The 22,981-nt window shown below is 42.0% G+C and overlaps 1 protein-coding gene across 5 annotated transcripts in view; it reads right to left on the minus strand.

The window, feature by feature from the left end:
- HYCC1 (hyccin PI4KA lipid kinase complex subunit 1) overlaps positions 1 to 17,033 on the minus strand; it is a 96,146-nt gene extending 79,113 nt beyond the window's left edge. Inside the window, exons 1-3 of one of the 5 annotated variants that reach the window (XM_075062401.1) lie at positions 10,607 to 10,670; positions 1,587 to 1,666; positions 1,234 to 1,330 (exon numbers count right to left, since the gene is read on the minus strand). The gene's annotated coding sequence lies outside the window, so the exon portion shown is untranslated. Of the gene's footprint in view, positions 1 to 1,233; positions 1,331 to 1,586; positions 1,667 to 10,606; positions 10,671 to 16,872 lie in introns of those variants that run through there. The other 4 variants (XM_075062398.1, XM_032791239.2, XM_032791235.2 and 1 more) reach the window with 4 other exon arrangements.
- Between the last annotated feature and the right edge of the window lie 5,948 nt (positions 17,034 to 22,981).

Here is a 22,981-nt window from a genome sequence, read left to right on the forward strand (position 1 = left end):
CTCAGCATAAGCATGAATTTGCAGGCAATTTGATGGTCTACTTTGAATTGCCAAATGTTTCTAACATGAACACAAAGCTCCTTACAACTGTTTCGTGCTTAAGAATTCAGAGCCCTACGTTTATGTAACAAACACTAGGATTTTTGACACTGTGGTGAACATTTTAATGAAAGACTCGAGAACAGAGCAGTTCATTACGGCAACACAGCACTTATTTATTCAATTATTTGAAAAATAATACAGTGTATTAAAGATCCAAGTTCTCAGCTTACCATTAGTAAGCATAACATGCGTGATCACTGGAACTGTGTGCAATATCCTTGACCGAGGATTAAAAATCAGACTGGGCCAAGGAATGATACTTTGGCTCAGATCAGCACACCACCACTATTCATTTAAGGAATTATTGTTGCAAACCACTAAAGACACTAAAAATCCAGGACTTCCCCTTTTCTAGCAATAAACAGCATGCCTTTACATTCCTGAAAAATCACGAGATAGGTGACTGGTTCTACCACTGTTAGGCCAGGTCTACATTACCACTTTTGTCAGTATAACTTATGTCACTCAGGGGGATGAAAACAACACCCCTCTGAGCGACATAAGTTACCCCAGTAGAAGCACTGGTGTGATCAGCGCTATATCAGCAGGAGGTCTTCTCCTGCCAACATAGCTACCACTGCTTGTGGAGGTGGTTTTAGTCTGTCAATGGGAGAGCTCTTTCACCGGCACAGAGTAGCTACACGAGCGATCTCACAGTGGCGCAGCTGCATCAGGACAGCTGTGCCGCTATAAGTTCACTACTGTAGACAGAGCCTCACTCACACCAAATAGTACCTTACTCCTCAATCATATTAATTTCAACTCCTTAAAAAGAGTTAAGAGTGGCAAAATCTGGTATTTTATAGTGTTATCACCTAATTAACATCTTGTTCATATTCCCCAGTTTGACTGAGGCTAGCTTGACTGCTAAAGATAGAAACCAATAATTTCTATTGTCTAACAGCAGAAATTAATTCCAACCAAAGGGTATAAAAATAGCTAGTGTTAGTAGTTTGTGAGGTAGAAGCTAAATTCAGTCTGCATCTAAAGTAGAGGAAAAGGGAAACAGCAAGATAGTAATAAGAACTGATCCAGTTTCATTTAAATACTTCCCTCCCCCCAATGTCTGAATTTAACATTTATACATTACACTATACCACTAAAAAAGGTTAAATATGCACTCCATTTTACCTTCTGAGGTTCCTTCTTCATGTGAAATCAAAAAGCATCTGAATCCTGTGCTGCTTCTAAGTTCATATATCATTTTTGTTACTACATTCAGGAGGCTCTACAATGGTTCAATTAAATGAAGGGGAAACAAGCATAAGTTTCTCTACTTAACTTCCTTGGACACAGCTTCACAAACACAGATGAACTGTGAATGCTCTCCATACCTCTGTCAATACAAGATAAGTTCTAGACCATCTCTGGTTTATAAATACTGTTAGTGCTCTATAAACATTTTTTATGTATGAATACATTAGTAGGCTTGAGTTAAACATATTTTAAACTAAAATAGCTAAGAAAATACTTTATTTACTTACAAGAGCTAAGTTGCAGGAAAAAGAATCCCTGAATAGTTGATAAATGCTGCTCCCCGTGTGCTTCAAAGGGATACTGTTATCTGTTGCAAACAGAAGAAACAGTACCTTGAACTCAGACCTTAGCGCACAAAAAGCTTTTCAGTTTTTTTAAGTTGTCTTAACCTCTGAAGGACACTGGATGTTAACAGTAGTGTTCCCATACTAAAAGAACATTGGCAATATTTTTACAAGATAGTTGTTTCCTTTTTTATATAGGCCACAAAGAAACACGAGCCACCAAAAATTTCTCTGGACTTCAGACAATGCAAGCTATGTTCCAAAATATTAAAATAATTTGGTTAAAAAAAAAGTTAATTGTATTTACAATGTCCACTGAAAGGACATTTTGGGAATAACAAATTCCTTCTCAGACTTATGCAGTCTGCAAGGTATATTATCTGTATCTAAATGCCTACTCCAAGGAAGATAGTAGAGGGCATATTTCATGACCTTTATCATCATCAGAGGAAACTACTCAGTCAAAAATGAGTTGCTACACCTAAATGGTAAAGCAGATTCTAAATTATCTCATCACTAGCATGTACTCCCAAATTACTGTAAGAACTGGTGAAGTGCCCAACTTTCAGTCTTGTGCTTAAGAAAGAATGGAAGGATGACGCACTATCTATTTCTCTACCTCACATCCTCTCCCCCTTGCCACACCCCTCAAACCTCTAATCCCAGCTCAGAATGTTTGATGTTGCAACCTAATCATATGACCCATTTTCTCCCTTGATGTTTACTGTATAGTGGCTTTCTGTTAAACTACCACTAGGAAGGAAGGGTTACTAAGAAGTAGTTACTAAAAAAGTTCTCATTTGTATACAAAAAAACAAAAAAAACAAAAACTACTTTTACAAGAGACACTTCCACTGCCCAAGGTCTATATTAATAAAGCATAACTATTGTGCTTCTGAGATTCACTGACATTTGAAAATATCTGTAGCTCTTCAATAATTCAAATCTCCTTTCCGCTCCACATGTTCGGAAGAGAGAATTTTCACATTAAAAAAGAATTAAAATCGGAAATGCTCAAACAGTTTCCTTATATTGGAAGTATTTCAAAACCATGTTTTATTAGGTCAGTTTAAAACTAAAAAGCTAAGCTAACTTTTAAAGTTTTGAATGCCAAATAATACTCTACCAGTTCTCTTTTGAAACTGAAAACAGATGAAGTCAAAATGAAGAAAATGGGGTTTTTTGCATTACTCTGACATAGGAATTAGAGTTTCATTTAACTCTCAACTGTTTGTGTTACTCGAAATGGTTTTAAATTATTTTAAAAGTGCAAATTTTTAAAATAAATTAATTACAGAATGTGTGTTACGTTTAAGGGATTTTATACTATTGCTGTAAATGAAATTCTCCAGTAGGGAAATTATAGTTTCTACTTTCCGTATATTGAAATAAAAGTAATTAAGTGGTTTTGTGTTAAAGTGGGACTTGCTGTAAGATTCCCTAAAGGCTTCCTGTTTTGTGTAATAATCCTAAATGCCACTATTAATTTTACAAGCTGAAGCTGTTTTTTATGGACAATCCATCATCAGGATGAAGTTAATGCCTTGGTGAAGCACAAACATTTATCCAGTGCACACAACAGGAAGCTATAAGAGACAGCATGGTTTTATCATTGAAGTGAATTAATTAGTATTGCGCACTGCTTCAAACCATACTGTGCTGTTTAAAACTAGAAGTTAACCTTTTAATTGAAAGAAAAAAGCCACCTTACTTCTTATGCAGAATAAATGTATGTCCACAAAAAAACAAAGGAAGCTAGTATATACAAAAATGCTGTTTTGCTGTTCAGCCAATATTACTTTTGTTTTAATTTCTCTGCCATGCTTTCCATGAAGCATTTTTTCAGAGGGTCAAATAGGGAGGAAAATGTCTTCCTGAGAGATAACCAACTTCAATCTTCCTTTCGCTAGGTCCTGGCCTCCACAACAGTGACCATTTAGTTCCCATTAGTGCCTTCATCCACCATCTCAATCCATAAAGTGTAATATGATTAAAAGATTTTCTACTTTTCACATGCTACCTTGGGGGCTCTGCCTTCGAGAGACTGTTACTATGAGTAAGGTTGCAAGTCTGTCATGGAGGTCATGGATTCCATGGCTGTCCATGACCTCTGACTTCTGCAGCTGCTGATGCTAGCTCAGGGCTAGCAGTTAGGGTCTCAGACAATCCTTACCTCAGGGTGGGTGGGCTCCTCGGCTCCCACTGCAACTCCTAGGCAGAGGGGCCAGGTGGCTTCATGCGCTGTGGTTCCCAGCCAATGGGAACTGTGCAGCCAGCACTTGGGGTGGGAGCAGCACACAGAGCCTCTGGCCCCTTCACCGCCTAGGAGCTGCAGGGACATGCTGAGACGGGTAGAGAGTCTGCTAGCCCTGCCTGCCCACCTCCCCCTCCCACCCCCAACAACACCTGCCTCCTCCACCCTAAGAGCCCATGACCCCCCAGACCAACCGACCCTGAGCAGCCATGGCCCCCCTGCACAAGTTTTAGTTAGGCGTATATAGTAAGAGTCATGGACAGGTCACTAACTTGACAAACAACCTATTCTACTGCCAGTAATCTTATAGTAACATATAACCAGCACAGAAAGTCACTGAAACAGAACCCATCATTAGGCATGGTGAAGCATACAAACAGAAATTAACCTATTCTTTGCCACTACTATGATGACTACAACAGGCTGTATCCTAGATGTTAACATTTGTTTCCTTATAAAATTCATTTTCAATCCAAGACACATTATTTTTGGTCACTCTTTCCAGTTGCAATGCTTCAGGCAATCAAGTGCACATTAATTAACATGGTGATGAATGCGAAGAAATGCCTGTAAAAGATCAAAACTAAAAACACAGCAACTTTACCAGACTTTAAGAATGCCTACTATTTTTATGCCTTTGGTTCTGACTGCAATTCTAATTAGGGCAGATACTGCACAGCAGATTTAAAAAATAAAAAAATGCAAGAAAAAAAATTCTATTCTAGTAGAGCAGCATCCAGGACATTGTCAATTACAATAAACTTTCATTTCATGTCATGTTAGAGTACATCCAGAATATTTCACTGGTTTTAAATGTTGCACAATAGATGCTCAAGTTTTTGGGTTTTGTTTTTTTTTTTAAAAGGTCACACACAACCAGGCCAATTAAACATGAGGCAATTCTCCAAAAAAGGGTCATATTTCTGGAGTTTAATGTGCACACCCTAACACACACCCACATTGTGTGTGTGTATATAATCTATCACATCATTTGAGAGTTTAATTTTATGTACGTTTTGATCAGGTCTGATGTGGGGCTGTCAAGTGATGCTATAAGCTGTAGGGTAGATGAAACAATGGTCCCCAAAATGAGAAAGTCATTTTTTGCACAGTTCCAGAAATACTGCAACATGGCTATGACTACAGTTTTTACTGTTTAAATTAATTTCAACACGTTGAAGTGTCATTTATTGGTGAAAGTTACCAAAATGACAATGTATTAAAAGAATTTTATTGCTTTGCATGGGCAAGTATTTTTCCCAGAAATTACGCTGTTTAGCACGTGGCAAAAATGGCAAATATCAACATTTTGTGATACACTAATACGAAATGTTTTCACATCACATTCTTAATTGCCAAAGTATCTCATGAGACTAATAATTTTCTATATTTTCAGTTGAAATTTGCTGATCAGATCAGTCTCACGTTGAAGATTGTGCAACAGTAGTAGACTGCATGCCCATAGTCTGTTCTGCATAATGAGTAGATACAAATGTATATGAATTCTTAATATAAATGCTCTTCCATTTATAACAGGCCTGCACAACATATGGCCCACGGCCCACGGGGTGGGGGGGGGAGGGTGAGTAGGCAAGCGGCAGGTGAGGGGGAGGCTAAGGAGGCGGGCAGTGGCGGGGGGGGCAGGTGAGCCAGCGGCTGGCCCCAGCTCACCACCACTCAGCTTCCGTCTCCTCCCCTGAACACTCCGCTCTGTTTCTCCCCCTCCTCCCTGCTTCCCGCGAATCAGCTGTTTGCGCGTGAAGCCTGGGAGGGCAGAGAAGCAGTGCGGCGGCTTCGCGCTCAAGCCCAGCAGTCAGGGGACAGGGAGAAGAGGTGGTCAGATGGGGCAGGGGTCCCGGGGGGCCATCAGGAATGAGAGGAGGGGTTGGATGGGGTGGTAGGGGGCAGTAAGGGGACAGGGAAGGGGAGTGGATGGGACAGGGGTCCCGGGGGGGTGTCAAGGAACACGGGAGGTTGGATGGGGCAGGAATCCCAGGGGGCAGGGGCAGGCCATGACACCCTTGTGGAGTGAAGGGGGAAACCAATTGTTAAGATTTTGGCAGCTCATCACTGGCCAAGGGGATAGAAGGCTGAGGAAGCGAGAAGACGGGTAGTGGTGGAGGGTGAGTATGTGAGCCGGGGGAGTGGGGGCTGAGGAGGCAAGCGGGCAGGTATTGGTGGGGGGGCAGGTGAGCTGGCAGCGGGAAGGAGGGCTGAGGAGGCAAGCGGGAGGGGGGGGGCAGGTGAGCCAGCAGTGAGGGAGGAGGGCTGAGGAGACAAGCTACGAGTTGGTGGCTGACCTTTTCTATTGATCTGGTCTGGCTCCCATCCCCTCTCCAAGGGTTGCAGCTGTCTGGAGGTGCCTGCCTTCCACAGTCACGCCTCATTCATTCAACAGGGCAACTGATTACAAAGTTGGGGGGAAGATCTGATTCTACTTCTAGCAAAAAAGAGTTTTTTCTTTTACCTTAATTATACTACCTTAGGGCCTCGCTATAACATATTACCAAGGTTCAATACCACTGTTTCAGCAGGGTGGCGCTGGGGAAGGAGGGTTTGTTTCCGCGGGGCAGCTGGTGCTGGGGGGGAGGGTGTTTCGGCAGCGCTGGGGGGGGGAGGGAGTTCGGCCCTCAGCTGTTTTCTTTGGAGTAATATGGCCCTCGCCACTTTGAGTTGTGCAGGCCTGATTTATAAGCTGTTGTACACACAAAATGTAGAATCTAGTCTGCCTGGTAGAACATTTTAATCTGTAATTGCCTATGCCTGCAGTACTAGCCTTTGAAATATTCTAAAGTTAGGTTTTTAATTCAGTGACTCTTATGCACAGGTCAGTATTAGTGTCAAAAGATGACAATATACAACTTCATATTACGAATATTCAAAAGCGATGAAAGAAAGAAATGACCCAAGTAGTAATGAAGACAAAGTCCACAAACAAGTCCTTGCCTCTGCACAGAAGAAGGATGAAATGCACATTACTGCTCTTACCGACCACGTCACTAACAATATGACAAATTCATCTCACCCTGAGTCACATCCAGAGGTTCTTAACATATTTACTGGACTGCATGCAACATCAGATGTACAAGAGTCTCAACTGAAAATAGCAGATTTGGTGAAAAACAAAATGGAGATTTGCGAGAGGTGCCCTTGATTCTGATGGGGAAGACCGCTTCCTCAGTGGTCAAAAAATCTGGCATTAAAACATCTGCTGACACAGCCAAGACGACTTCACAGAAGACAGCCACAGAAGCTATCAGTCCAGAAGTTGTTTTCTGCAGAGCCCTGTCCTTAGCGAGATGTAGAAAAGATGCTTCAAAGGCAACTATTCTTAGTTACTCAATAGGACTTGTGTCTATGTCCTTCTTCCATGCTGATGGATCAATAAGAAGAATAGACAAGGCTGAATTAGCTTATTAGCTGGATTATTTCAGCTTGAGCTTCCATGAGCTACCAGCATGCAACGAAGAAACCACAGTGTACATCAGAGATGCATGGCAGTTATACAAAGGATGACTGGAGACTTAATTCCTCACATTTGATGAGTTGGCTGCTGAGTACTTGAAGCAGGTCCTAAAAGGATTTGACAAAGCTAATTCCGTAATCAAAGTATTTGACAGGTATGATAACAGTAACTCTGTGAAAACAGCAAGACAGCGCCAGGCAGCATTAAGGCTGAATGCAAGATATGCCAAGTGACTGGTGAACATCAGTGCCTGTGTCTCCATGGCAAATGTTGCTAAAGGTAGCATCTAACAAGCACTTACTTCTATAATACCTCTGAATGCATGGTTCAAAATGCAGCAAGTGTAGGAGCACACCCAACACAAACACTTCTCCTTGTTGGAGACTTTTCTAGTGGCAAAATAGCAAAGTCCATTACCAGCAGAGGTTTTGAATAAGCCTAAGACTTGTACAATACTCAGGAAGTAGACACAAAGAAGCTTCTGCATCTTATCTATGCCAATATGTTTTTGGGCCTCTTGCTGTCAAAGAAACCATAATAGTTAGATCACCTGGTACAAATGTTTGGTCCTTGCTGTTCACCACTTTCCAAAAATGGCACACACAGATAACATGTGGATCGAAAAAGGCACCATTCCCAGTGCAACTGATAAGTGTTGCTTCAGACATGCAACATTATGTCTGCAAAATGCTTCCAGCTGTACATGCATTAACAGAATGTGACTGTCATCTTTATTTGGTATTGGGAAAACAAAGTTTAATGCTGTCAAAGAGAACTTACCACTCAGAAACCTTGCCAAATTGGTAGTGTGTGATGGACAAGCTGCAATTTCTGCAGCAAAGAAGTTGGTACCAGTGCTGTATGACCAGAGCAAGAAAGAAAAAGGGGACCCAGAGACCCAAGTTGCTTGCACACTAATTTAGCCATCAAAAAGGCTAAGTCAGTGGCAAAACTTCCACCACATGAGGATAGTTTTGAAGAGCATGTTGAAAGATCATCTTGGCAAACGAAGATTTGGATGTCTTCACACATAGGTAAACCAGGTACTGAATCACCATTACAATACAGATGAAAAACATGAATGATGAACTATTTTCCTCTATTCAAAGGACTGATGGCATCTGAGCTTCTACAAGACCTTGTGCCTGAACCATTAAGGGTTGCTCACAATCAAGTGTCTATAGTCAGAACAATCCTCCTTGTGCAGAACTGGGTACATGCCAACACAATGAAGACTGTGGTAACCCACACATTCTGGACAGAGATCATAATGATGAACAAGACTATGATACTGATGTTGACTACAAGTGTCACCACTGCAATTACATTTCAATTATACCTGTACAAATGTATTGTTATATTTTGCTTTACCCTTTAGATTGTTATTGCATTCCTTTGAAATCACGAGGAAATCCAGTTTTATGTTTTGAGAGAATACATTGTTTAATGACTAACAGCAATGAATGCAAATATTTCAAAGTAGTCATTTTAACGTCTTGATGGGGGTCACTGTTTATCCCTGTTTCTACAGTAATGGCATCACTTTAAGACCAAGCATGATGTAAAGCTGTAAAGTAGACTTAATAGGCTTTCAAATGATGCGTGCGCAGAGAGGGTACATTAAGTTGACCAAATCGGTGGTGTCTGCCACTCGCCTAAATGCCAGTAACCAGATTATCTAGGGCAGTGATCACATCAGAATTCATTAGATAAACTGTGTCTAGGTGTAACACTTCCAAGAAAAATCTAGATGCTGCAGAAGTGCTGTTGCCAATTCTGTGGGTGAGTCTTCTTTCCAAATGAGCACAAACAGTGCCCCAGTATGGTAATAAAAGGTAACATTGATCAAAGTGGAGTCAGATGAAATGTAAAATAGATGCTAACCACTTCTAACCATATATCCAAATAGCACCCTTTACAAGAATAAAGGTGTGTCATAGGGCAGCCCCACCTGGGACATCCCTCTTCAGAAGGCTGCAGCACAAGTACACCTGCTTTGGCTTCCCCTTTCTATGGCCCATGCAAAGGAACACTATTATCAGATACTGAGTGACAGACTAAGCCCACCTCTAGGCTTAATTTATTCACATGCACCATTGTAGTACTTCCCCAAAAACCTTGGAGCAAAACCATTTTCAACAAACCCTCAGCAGGATTTCCCATTCCCCTCTCCAGAGAGATCAGCAGCAAGTCACCCACACAAAAGTCAATAGCAGCTCTCTCTCAGTTCCTTTGGCCCCTGATTCAGAGGTCCCCTCTCCAGACCTCCCTGCCCGATAGCAATCAAGCTTCCCACACCCCTTCACTCAGTTCTTTGCCCTGAGGGCTCCCTCTCTTGCAGTGTTCACTTTCTCCAGGCCTCTTAGTCTGGGAATCCCAATCCTACTCAGTGGATCCATCCTTACACAATAAAACTTTTTCATTCTGGTTGCCTTCCCCTGTCCAAGCTGGATCATCATCTTTTTCCTAGGGGCCACTGTCCAAGCCTTCTGCTCATTAAGCATCCCCAGCTTTGATCATTTCCCACTAACAACTTTGTTCTAGTTCTCTCTACTGGATTTCCTGAAATTCAGTCCTAAGGAACACCTTTCTTGCTGCTTCCTGTCTCAGACTGCCCTCTCCTACACCTCTGATGCCTGACTCCAACTTTCCAGGTCTTAGATAGCTCTGACCTTCTAATTCGCCTCTCTCAAGGCCCAGGTACCTTCCTTTAAGCCTAACAAGGGGTCCTCTGATTAGTCACAACTACACAGGTCTCTTCCCTCAGTTACAAAATGCTATTTGGGGATAGTTTGTCAATGTCTCTTTAGTTCCAATACCTAATACCTGCTGAAAAGAGGTTTTTATATGATTCAGCACTCCACTCCTTCAATTCAGGTAACAACTCACAATAAACCTTCATAAGAGCCTTTCGCAGAGAAGGGCCTCACTCCAGCAAAACCAGAAAAGACCAGAGATGACATCCCTAATATTTCTAAAGTAAGACAGTCTACACACAAAAGTTGTGCCAATTTCACTAAATTAGGCCACCAAAGAAAAGACGGACTCCAATCACCCATACAAGAGAACACTACGCACACACACTGTACAAAAACAAAGAAAATTCCATACAAAGATCTTGGAAGAAGAAAAAAAAAGCAGGCAAAATACAGAGCTTAAATTTTAATGTCACTGAAGTCCAGGCTATGTTGTTTATACTGATAAACATTTAAATTAGTTTGCCCACAAACAGCTAGTGCATACCTGTTACCGTTTACTGAAGTCTTAAAAATGGCTTTACACCTCTCTCCACATCCTCGCCTACGGAAAAAAGTATGTAAAACTTTAAAAAGAGTCTCTCTGACATTATATAAATTAAGGCAGAAACAGTGGATTATGACGCTTAAAAAACCCAATCACTGTCATTCTACAATGCTGGTTTAGAGTCACCAGTTACATCTTGATTATTTTGGCAGTCCCTACTTAAAACAGTTCATAGTCTTTTACATATGTTTGTATATCACTGAGCACAAGGGAGCCCTGATTTTAATTATAGCCTGTGGATATCACCATAAACAAGTGCAATGGCATTAACAAGTCAAAAACCACAATTTAGCTGAGCAGTGGAGACAGTATCAGATTACAATATGTTAAGAAATAATTTTCCAAAACACAGCACCGGGAGAATCAAGTCATATTTGTTTTTCACCCACATCCTCATCGTGTATTGGAAATAGTCTTTTATATAATATCACTTAAATCATTGTGAATTACTTTATGCTCATTGGTTGAGCCAGTTTTCCAAATTTAAGGGGTAAAAATCAAAGCAATTATAATTTGGACCCTGCCTTCTAGATTCCAATAAAATGCTAGAAGCAGCATGTACAGTATAAAGATTTAGATGACTTTATCAATATGAAGTACCATGATATCATTTGATAATATCTTATTTAAACTTTATGCATATTACTTCTGGAAGATGGAGTGCTTGACAACTAATGCCAATCTTTGAATTATTCTCCTTCCAGTGCACAGTGATTCACATGTTACCTGCATAAACTCCCACAGCACATAACGTATTTTGGGCCCAATCTTGTGGTCCTGAGACTGACAAAATTCCACATTGACTCCAGTGGGTGCTATCTTGTATAAAGATCAATCCATTAACGATGGTCAGCTGATCAATTAAACTAAATTGTAAATTGTTCAGGACAATAGCAATGTCTTCATGTTTTTGCAGAGTGTCTAGTGTAATCCTGATAGGTGCCTGAGTTCTAGTGTACTTAATACATCCAGCAATTTTAACATTCAAGTCTCAATTAAAAATTTAGATTTTACTTTAAAAGCTCAAGTATCAAGTATGCTCCCAATACCTTAACTTTTATAGAAAAGCTCTGCTTTAAAGTTACTGTTTTTCCTGTTATAATTCATGCAAATTCCTCAAAACTACGCATCTGCTATTATGGGAGGCATAACTGGTAAATATATTCTATACATTTAGGCCTCATCTTAACTAGGAAAAAAGATGCATTTTTACCATGGGTTAATTACCATGTCTACACTACAGCACCTACAGCTGCATAGCTACAATGCTCTAACGTAGATGCTTCCTGCAATTTACGGCATTTTTTCCCATTGATGTAGGTAATCCATCTCTTAGAGTCAGTAGCTAGGTTGATGGAAGAATTCACCTAAGTTTAGGAGTAGATCAGGCCTAGTACAAAAGTAAAATCATAGTGCGGACAATGTTGCTATGGCCATGTCAGTCCCAGGATATTAGAGAGACATCTTTTATTGCACCAATTTCTGTTGGCGAGACTCACCGACTCAGACTTTAAGGCCAGAAAAGACCATCATAATCATCCAATCTGAGCCCTCGCACATTGCAGGCCACAGAACCTTACCCACCCACTCCTGTAATAGACCAATAACTTCTGGCTGAGTTATGGAAATCCTCAAATTATGATTTAAAGACTTCAAGTTACACTAGTTTAAACCTGCAAGTGACCATGGCTGCAGAGGAAGATGAAAAACTCCAAGGGTCTCTGCGAATCTATAACAGGACTGTAACAGGGTTCAAAAAAGGACTAGATAAATGAATAGAGGATAGGTCCATCAATGGCTATTAGCCAGGATGGGCAGGGATCGTGTCCCTAGCCTCTCTTTGCCAGAAGCTGGGAATGGGCAACAGGGGATGGATCACTTGATTACCTGTTCTGTTCATTCCCTCTGGGGCATCTGGCATTGGCCACTGCCAGAAGACATGATACTGGGCTAGATAGATCTTTGGTCTGATCCAGTATAGCCGTTCTTATATACGTAATCTGACTATGGGGAAATTCCTTCCCGAGCCCAAATATGGTGATCAGTTACACAGTGAGCACATGAGCAAGACCCAGCAGTCAGACAGACACCTGGGAAAAACTGTCTGTAGTAATTCAGTTCCCTCTCTATTGTTCCATCACTGGCCACTGGAGAGATTTGCTACTAGCAATTGCAGATCAGTTACATGCCATTGTAAGCAGTCTAATTATCAGATCCTCTCCATAAACTTATCAAGCTCAGTCTCTAAACTAGTTACGTTTTTTGCCCCACTTCCTCTCCCTAATAGTGCGAGCAACACAGCTGAAATTTTGACATGTGTTAGCAGGTCAAGGAAAACACTAAGCTCTCTCCTAACCCACTAGCCAACATTATAAAAATATACTTTTTCCCTAGCATGGACATTCCTATAGGTTTCAGACCAGTGCTGAATGTTCTTGACAAGCCACTGAATTAAAGCATGATTTTTAGTAGACAATTGTGATACTTCCCAGGGTACCCAGGGTTGTGAGGCACCTCACTACCACATGCCCTTAGCATGAGGAATCTTTGTGCCTTTCATGGGTCATATCCCCAAATGCAATGGCCATGGGCAACACAAGCACTCCTCTCTAGGCCTCACCAGCTCCAGTTCTACAGGTTAGCAATAGGCACGCTCTAACCCTCGAAGGAGATACTCAGTGTCCAGCCTCTGTTCTACGGAACACTCACAATATTAACCAATTTCTTGCTTCTAAAGAAACAGTACACCCCAACTTACCAGTTCCACTTCAGATTCTCTCTCCACTTAACACACAACACTTTAATACATTTATATTGAAATCAAGTATAAGTTTATTTAACACAGCACAAAGATTCAAGTAACAGCAAGTAGTAGGATTGAAAACAAATGTTTACATATAAAACAAAATCCTAACACACATTCTAGAACCTAGACTTAACTAACTAGATACTTTGGTGTCTTGTAGAGTAGAGTAATGCTCACCCAAAGGTCCTGCAGCATTTTACTGACAGGCTAGGCTGTGATTCTCCTTTCACGAGGCAGACACGCTGTCAACTTGTCTCCCAATATATACAAACCCCATCCTTTGACTTCATTCATAAGCAGGCTGCCACTCCCCACCCCTCTATTGTTTTGTTTCTTCCTGTAGATTTTGCAACCTTTCAACTGGCACCTGGCTCAGTATCCAAATAATGTTTTGTTGCGATGCAGACAGCATACAACACACAACTGACCAGACAGAGGCATAAGCGTCTGTTACCACCTGCCTGAAAGGAACTTGTCCAAGGCATGCACATATCACAACAATGTTGTTCAATTCTGTACACAAAGAAAACAGTTCTATTATTAATAATTTGTATTGCAGTAACAATGAGAGGGGCCCCCAATCATGGGTTTTGGCCAGTCCCATTATGTTAAGCACAGTGCAAACAAGATGCAGTCTAAGTCCCTGATCTTACAACAACTTAAGCACATGGGTTGCTTAACTTTATATACTGTTAAAAGTTTAGAAGTCTTTGCAAGGTTGGGGCTTAAGAGAGTTAGTATCCAGCTGTTCCTGATTATTTGTCAATCTTCCTGTGGCATAATCTCTTGATAGACACAAAAGAAATGGGGGAGGGGAGCCAACAGACAGACCAGAAATATATCACCACCACCAGTGAAAGTTTAACACAGGAGAAAAAGATATTCCTTTACCAGTTTAGTGTGATCTATAAAAATGCACCTCAATACTGAAATCAAAAGAACTACTACAATTAGAAATACAGCCAACAAAACACTATAGATGAAAATTGCCATTAGTTTTGTTAAAAAAAAAAACTTATCTTATGACTGGTATTTTTGGTACCACACACAAAATAAAATCATAATTTTGGAAGAAAGATTTACGCTGTGTTTTCTTACAATGAAGGAAAGTATGCCAAAGAAATTAAGACAAAGAAACTGTCCCCCTCAAATTACACTTAAAGTATTTTACTATTAATAAAATTTCGTCTTAGGAATTAAAATGCCCTGAAACTTAAACCAAGCTTTATAGTGGTATTTCCCACCGTCATAGCAACAAAACTGAAGAAAGATTTCTCTTGCAAAACAATAGAGAATTAAACCTGATATGTTAGAGGAAAGATATTCTATGAAGAGTGGACTAAAGCGGTGGTTCTCAACCCGCAGCCCACTTGCAACCCATTCGGCACAGAGGTGTGGCCCACATGACACATTCAGTTCCATAGAGGTAATATATATATTGTATGGATGTGACCCACATAACACAAAGAGCTGCATATGTGGCCCACAATGGTGAATAGGCTGAGAAATACTGGATTAAAGCATATTCCAAATGTATTCATTTGTTAAAATCAGCTTGTAACCCAAAAATAGACCACTAATCTGTAAGAAGAAAAACCTTCTAGAGGGGTCAGTTTCCACCATCCTGTTTTATAATAAAAATGTTTGTCAGATCTCACTAAAATAACTACCAATGTTACAACAGTCTGCTTCACAAATATTCTTTGACATACAGTTTGTTTGCACCTATTTTGAAGTCTGAACTTGCAACTATCAAGACTACTCAAAAGTAGCCATTAAACAGGCACCTGCATCTTTTACTCATCCATTTCCATCTTCTCAAAGGACAAACTCCCAAAACACTGATTTCATTATGAACAATCTAAATTGTGAAAGTTCGTATCAAATCGGAGAAGTCACACAAACCCTCCAAATGTGTGAAAATATAGCAGTCAGCCATCTGACACTTCTGAATGGAAAATCCTTCCAAAGGCTTTTCAAGGCAGACATAAAATTAGATGAAAAGAGAGACAAGTGCAATGGTTTCCAGGGTTAGAGACTTTAAAAAAGTCTACTGACATTGATCTCTGCCTTTCAAAAAATGTTAAGTACACACAGCACAAAATGTAAGTTACCTGAATTTAATGTGCAAGCAACTGGATAAGGAAATCTGCATAGAAGCAAACCCAGCCACCAACTACAGCTCTTTCTGCTACCTTCACATACCTGCCTGAGTGGACTGAAATCGATGCAGAAGAGGAAGTGTGCTGGAAAATTAGTGAAAATTAATCTGCTTTCATTCATGTAACCAGCACAGCACCAGATTGGTTTTTAAATCTTTCCGTAAAAAGTTATAATTGCAAGATGCTTAAACAAAAACAGAAACAGAAGTGACAGAAGAAGGAGAGACTAATAATTGAGTATAAGAAGCAGAAATTCTACAAGTAACAGCACGTCGTAAGTGGCATTTGAAACACTCATCCTAGTGTAACAGAAGAGATAAATAGCAACAGAGTCTTTGTCTTGTCTGTAGCTGACTGCAAGCCAGGCACAAGCTGTCTTTTCTACGTTTTGTGAAGCCAGATGGATATGTATAGCTATTTATTAATAAGCAGTCTCAGCAAGATCATCCCCTATCTCTCTGGTCTTCCCTATGACTCCACCTCTGTGTGAAAGGAGACCAAGAGACTCGGGGACTCTCAACCTGTGAAGATGTGAACAAGAGATCAGAGTCACCAGTGCTAATAACCAAAGTGCCCCAAGGCAACACACACACACTCCACAAGCCCGCTCCTAAAGAGAAACACGCGCAGGCCGCTGCGCCAGACTCCTTGTGAGACGATGGGCAAGTAGCTTAGGCTGCCTGTGCCTCCGCTTTCCCATCTGTCAAGCGCGAGCGGAGGGGGTCCCTGGCTGCCTGTCGGGGCGCTGTGCGGGCACATCGCGGGGGCAGCGCTCCCAGCCCCAGGCGCCCGGCAAACGCCTTGGGGCAGAGCCTGAGACCCTCTATCGCCTCACTGCGAGGGCGCCGGGACCACGCCGCCCCAAGCGCGGCTCGAGCGATAGGCTCAGTCCTCGCCGCTGTGATGACCCAGGCCAGCCGGGCTCGGCAGCTCCGCAGACTGACCCCTGCCGCCGGCTTAGAGCCGGGCAGCGCCCCCGCCGCCTCGGGTCAGGGCGCCCCAACCCAGGGCCATGCCGGAGCAGCAGCAGCACGGGGCACCCGCACTCTGAAGCCCGTCGGGCAGGGACATCCTAGGCGCGGCGGCGGGGAAGAGGGGGGACCCCGCTGCAGGGAGCGCCTAACAGCTCTCGGACCCGGGACCTCCCCAAGCTGCCGTTACCCGGCGGTTCTAACAGTCCCAACGGCCAAAGACTCTCAGCCCCGCCAAGAAAAGTTCCCTCAGCTACTCAGACTCACCCCTCCCGCCCAACGGCGCCGCCGCTCCGGAGTCCGCCGCTCCCTCACCCCAAAACGCCACCTCTCCTCAGCTCACTGACTTACTAGCTTCGGGGAGTGCCTGGCGGCGAGGGGGAAAAGTGAGAGGCCGACCCCGCCCAGCCTGTCCCTGCCTGGCTGCGGTGTCAGCCAATGCTGAGGCGAAGAGCATCACGCTAGCCTATGGGATGGCACAGAGGGTGGGATTTAGAACGGGCTCCTCCCTCCTTTTTCCACTGGTTGGATCTGTCCTGTTGAGGGGGGCAAGAGGGACGGGGTGGGGTGTGTGGGCGGGGACAGGCTGTGGGCGTGGTCTCCAGACTTCTTTCGACATCTGATTGACAGCAGAGGGTCCATTCAGCCCCTAATGTTCTGGGGTCAGGGGTAGTGAGTGTGTCCTTCTCCTCCTCCTGCTGGTGCAGCTGCTCTGTTCTCTCGTGACACTGGGACCTAGTGCCTTGACAGTGACACGGGAATGTGATCCTGTGAGATGCTGAGCTGCCTGGATGGCTGGGAGTGGAGGGGCTCAGCATCTTGCAGCAGGGGTTCAGCACTTCTGATGATGGAGCCCATAAAAATTAGAGGCCTCAACAACCTTAAGGCATGGATTGCAGGGGAACTAATGGAAGCAAATCCATTACCTTAGCCTCACTCTTAATCAGAGATAGGCCCAAACCACAAGATGGGATCCAAACCACCAAGGATCCTGCGCTTAACTGCCAGGTTCTATATCTGTACAATACATACCAGCTCCTCCTTTAATAACCATTCTTAAAGCTAGCTAGTCTATGTAGTATAGCAACTGTAGTGGCCACACACCCATTCCTATATGTTCTGTTTTGCCTAGTTCTCTTATTTTTTGTTGTGCATTTAAATCAGGGCAAGTACACTGGCTACCAAACGATGTGAACCGTGTACACTTAAATTGTAACCTAAATTATTAACAATAACCAATTAGCTCTACACTCCCTGATTTCATTCACCACAGGTTCAGGAAACATTTCTTACTCAGGCAACATATTATTGTAATGAAATTTCAGGAAGAAAGAGTTTGATCCACTTTAAGGACTGATGCTTTCATTTTAGGATAAAACTTGGCAAAAACAAAATCTTAACTCAAGATAAAAAAAATGATCTCAGATTTGGAGCTCAAAAAAGGGTGGAAAATTTCCATGAATTAAAAAAACCCACTAACAACCAATAGGCCTGAAATGTGTTAATTTCAACTTTCAGTCAGCATTCAGGCACATTGGTGTCGTAGCATGAAAAGACATATATACTTGTTTTACTGTTCTCTATATCTCAACCAGTTTTGATAATTGTTCAGAAATAAAAATAGGGTTGACAATGTAGGCAATTTATTACTTAAAGTGATGTGAAGTACGAGTTACACAGCCCTGACAAATAGATGCTTAAAATGGAAGTGCTGACTGACCCTTACATGGTACATTCAAAAGCCTTAATGAGAACACCTCACCTTTAATCTCTTCCATTTATAAAGAATAAATGTTAAGTATTGATCAGCATTTTCAACTTTTTTGTACATACGTAGTGTCTTCTTACCAACCCTTGGAAATGAAACAACTGTGATGGAGGATTTCAACTTTGCATCGATCATAAATGAGGCTTTCTTCTATCACAGACACTCTGTACTTCCAAAACCTACACTGTAAAAAGAAAAGATACTTCACTTTTAAAAAGCTAAAATTAAGTGATAAGGTCAAATGTATGCTGTTACAGTGGTGAGGAACAAGACAAAATTAATTTTTTTTGCACAGTCATTTTGTTTTATGAGTAACCATTTGGATTATCATAAAGAACTAATTTAAAATAAAATTAAAAGTGTTATGAAGATTATGTATTAATCATGAAAAATACATCTACATAGTAGTTTCAAGGATTAATAAGGATTTAATGAGTCACTGTTATTAATGCAATTTTACACATAATGAAACTAAGGCATAGAGATTTTTGACTTGCCAAAAGTTAAATGATAATCAGTGTCAGATCCAGCACTAGAATTCAGGATTGGACCCTTTGACACTTACTTTATAACAGGGGTTCTCAAAGTGGGAGTCAGGACCCTTCAGAGGGTCGCAAGCTTTTTACGTGGGAGGTTGCAAGCTGTCAGCTTCCACCCTAAGCCCCGCTTTGCCTCCAACATTTATAATGGTGTTAAATATATTTAAAAAGCATTTTTAATTGATCGAGAGGTCGCACTCAAAGGCTTGCTATGTGAAAGGGGTCACTAATAAAAAAGTTTGAGAATCACTGCTCTATAATGCTGTTTTCTCAAACAATTATTCATTTCAAAGCCCTGCCCTTATATATCATATGGACAATATTAACAGGTGAAGTACACCCTATTGTCCTGCACTAGTAGATACCTATACTCACACAAAACTGTTGACTTCAACATATGTCTATGATGTGTGGATCTCGTTGCAGAATTGAGGCCTTAGCCAGGTCTCTGTATTTACCTATTCATATCTTACTTGCTGAACTGGATGTATACTTGGATGTCTTGACATAGATCAGGGTGGCCAACCTGTGGCTCCAGAGCCACATGCGGCTCTTCCGAAGTTAATATGCAGCTTCTTGTATAGGCGCTGACTCCAGGGCTGGAGCTACAGGTGCCAATTTTCCAATGCACTCCTCAATCCCTGGCTCTGCCACAGGCCCTGCCCCCACTCTACCCCTTCCTGCCCCCTCCCCTGAGCCTGCAGTGCCTTCACTTGTCCCTTCTTCCCCTCTGAGCCTCCTGCATGCCATGAAACAGCTGATTGGGTTGTGCGGGGAGGTGCTGATCAGCAGGGCTGCCAGTGCGTGGGAGGTGCTGGGAGCTACTGACGTATTACTGTGGTTCTTTGGCAATGTACATTGGTAAATTCTGGCTCCTTCTCAGGATCAAGCTGGCTGCCCCTGACATAGATGCATGTAGAAGTATATAATCCAATGTGTATTATTTTGTTTACAATAAAATCTATGATTACTTTTAAAGACCTGTCCATTTATAATTACTTATGCCTCCATTGCTCAGTTATTCATCTCTGCCACACTCTAGTGTGTTACCACTGAAAAGTCTTAATTTAATAGGGTGGTAGTTTCTTGTGACATGGGATAAACATGCAAAGTGATTTTCCTTACTCAGGCTGGCAGCCGGAAGAGGTGGGGCTTATCAACCCTAACACTTCATGGTAAAGAGGAATGGGCACTGTTAGAGAGAATAATTGTAGAAACAACAACTTGGTTGTTTATGTTTAGTTAAGCTAAAAATAAAATAAAGGCTAATCTTAGGAAGAAGATAAAATTGAATAACTCCAGCAGGGCTTGTCTCTTCTGATTTAGACATATGTAAGTGAGATGAGATTCAGATGCAAGGAGCACGGTAGGTACTTCACCTGCATACAGTAAGGTAAGAAAGAGACTTTTGATTTATTTTTAATTCTATAGCTTGAAAGTGACCTAGAAGCAGCAACCGTCCTGATTGAATCTATTAATTGCAAGAGTGGTATAGTGTGATCATAATCCTAAATGCTGCTAATCAGTTATTAGTTTTATTGTTAGTGAAGAGTTATGATTGTAATAGTTGTTAACACAAGTAATGGTGTTATGAGTCTCATAGAATGATAAGAAGGTGAATACCTCACACTGACAACGCTGAGATTTTAGGTCATAAATTAGTTTGCCTTGTATTATCTTAACTGGTTTTAACACTGTTTAAACTATTTTGGTGCTTTAAGTATTTTAAATGGCTTTTCTAGCTATAGTGGCTTTGTAATGTTATTAATGGTCCACATACTTTCCCAGGAATGTGTGGATTCTTATTTCAGTAATCATATTTTTATTACTGTGTGCGCATGTGAACCAAATTTATTACCTATTTTTTTTCTTTTATTCGTTGCAGCTCTCTTATCGCTAGCAAAGGGCCATTTCAAATTACCTAGCAAGAGTTCTTTTCAGGCTGATAAGGACTACAAGGAATAAAAACTTCAGTTGCACTTCCACTGACAATTGGTGATACTCAGTGCTGCCTTTAAAATAAGTGTTCCAGAAAGTTGTTTCATTATAGGTTTCAAAAAAAATTTTTGTTCCCCAGGAAAATAATTTCTAACCCTCATCTTCACTTGTTTTGTTAGCAGTTCATTCGGCACTAAAATAAATTTAGTTTTAATTTTAATTTCATATATTTAGGTTATAAATGCACAGTAGTTTGCAAGCTTCTTTAAAAAGCAGAAATCCTTGATAACTAAATACTTAACTGTAATCTGGGGTCATATGATTAGGTACCCAGAGCTCAATTCAACTAGTAACATTATTAAAATAACAAATCTGAGCCTTTGCTATGGAAAATCTGAAGTTATTTCTGTTATATTATCTTATATCAAATCTATAGCATATGAGACATTATAGAGGACACTATTTAGAACGGGGTACTGAAATTGGGACTCTTAAGATTTTTTGTTCCTGGGTCACAGTTCAAATCTAGGTCAGGTCAGTTGCAGCTGGAAGTCATTACCATCTGATGTCCATTGGTGGCCTGTGTGAATGGAGTAGTCATTCTTCAGTTCCTAGCAGAAACTTATCCAAATCTCAGAACCAGATTTGAGGTGGACACCCATTGGAACCTTGGTTAGCAGTCTCAAAGAGATCAAGGACTTGAGGCCCCAACCATGCAGACACTTAAACCTTTAAGTGGTTCCATTAAATAGAACTATTCATGTGTGAAGTTAGTTTCATGCAAAGCAGTTGACTGAAGGACACTGAAGTCAATAGAATGACTTCCATTGAATTCAATTAACTTTGGATAACTAAGGGTATGGCTACACTGAGTTTTGCAGCGCTGGTAGTTACAGCTGTGCTCGTACAGCTGTGTATGGCCAGCGCTGCAGTGTGTCCACACTGACAGCGACCAGCGCTGCAGTGTGTCCACACTTGCACCAGTTGCAGCGCTGTTGTGAGTGGTGCATTGTGGGCAGCTATCCCACAGAGCACCTCGTCCCAACTTGCTGAGCAGCGCTGATCATCAGGTGTGGAACATCACCAGCGCTTTTATTGCCTCGGGTATTAGGACTTATCCAGCATACCTTTTCAGCCTCTCTGGTCATCACTTAGCACTCCACTGCCCTGGGCTCAGGTGACCCGCCCTTTAAATGTCCCGGGAATTTTAAAATTCCCTTCCTGTTTGCTCAGCCAGGTGTGGAGTGCAATCAATCAATCAATCACTAGTGACCATGCTCCACGCCCCAAACGAGCCCCCAGATGGGAGCACTGCCAGCTGCAGGATCTCATCAGTATTTGGATGAGGAAGCCAGTTGCAGCCCTGGGGCTTGGTAGTGAGAACCAGCAGAGGAGCCTGTTCCCGGTAAGAAAGCTTTATTATAAGGATGGAAATGTTTTGGGAGCAGGGGGCTATGCTGCCTGCAAGCATGCTAGATTGTGGAATAGCCCATTGATTCCCTGTAGCTGCTCTTTGCTTTCCCAAGTCACAGAAACCCATGGATTGCAGAGACAAGCAGCACCCCTTCCCTTCCCAGAGTGAGCCGTGTGTGCAAGATGGCTCTGAGTACCTGCTGTTGGCAGATTGGTGGAGGGTTACTCTATTTCCTGTAGCTGCTCTCTGCTTTCCCAAGTCACAGAAACCCCATGGATTGCAGAGACAAAGCAGCCCCACCCCCTTCCCTGTGAGCCGTGTGTGCAAGATGCCTCTGAGATACCTGCTGTGGCAATGTGGGTGGAGGGTTCACTCTATTTCCCTGTAGCTGCTCTCTGCTTCCCCAAGTCACCGAAACCCCATGGATTGCAGAGACAAGCAGCCCCCCCTTCCCCTTCCCCTTCCCCTTCCCAGGTGAGCCGCGTGTGCAAGATGGCTCTTGTTATTTCCCTGTAGCTGATCTTAGCTTTCCAACAACTCACAGAAACCCCATGGCTTCAGAGTCAATCATTCCTCCCCCTCCCTTCCCAGGTGTGTGCGTATGCAAGATGGCTGTGTTATTTCCTGTAGCAGAACCAATCAGACCCCCCTTCCCCTTGAGCAGCGTGTGTCGAAACTCACCATGTCAATTGTATCAGCAGCCGCATCCAGTCTGTG

This window comes from Chelonoidis abingdonii, chromosome 2 (assembly GCF_003597395.2).
Source record: "Chelonoidis abingdonii isolate Lonesome George chromosome 2, CheloAbing_2.0, whole genome shotgun sequence".
NCBI classification, from domain to species: domain Eukaryota; kingdom Metazoa; phylum Chordata; order Testudines; family Testudinidae; genus Chelonoidis; species Chelonoidis abingdonii.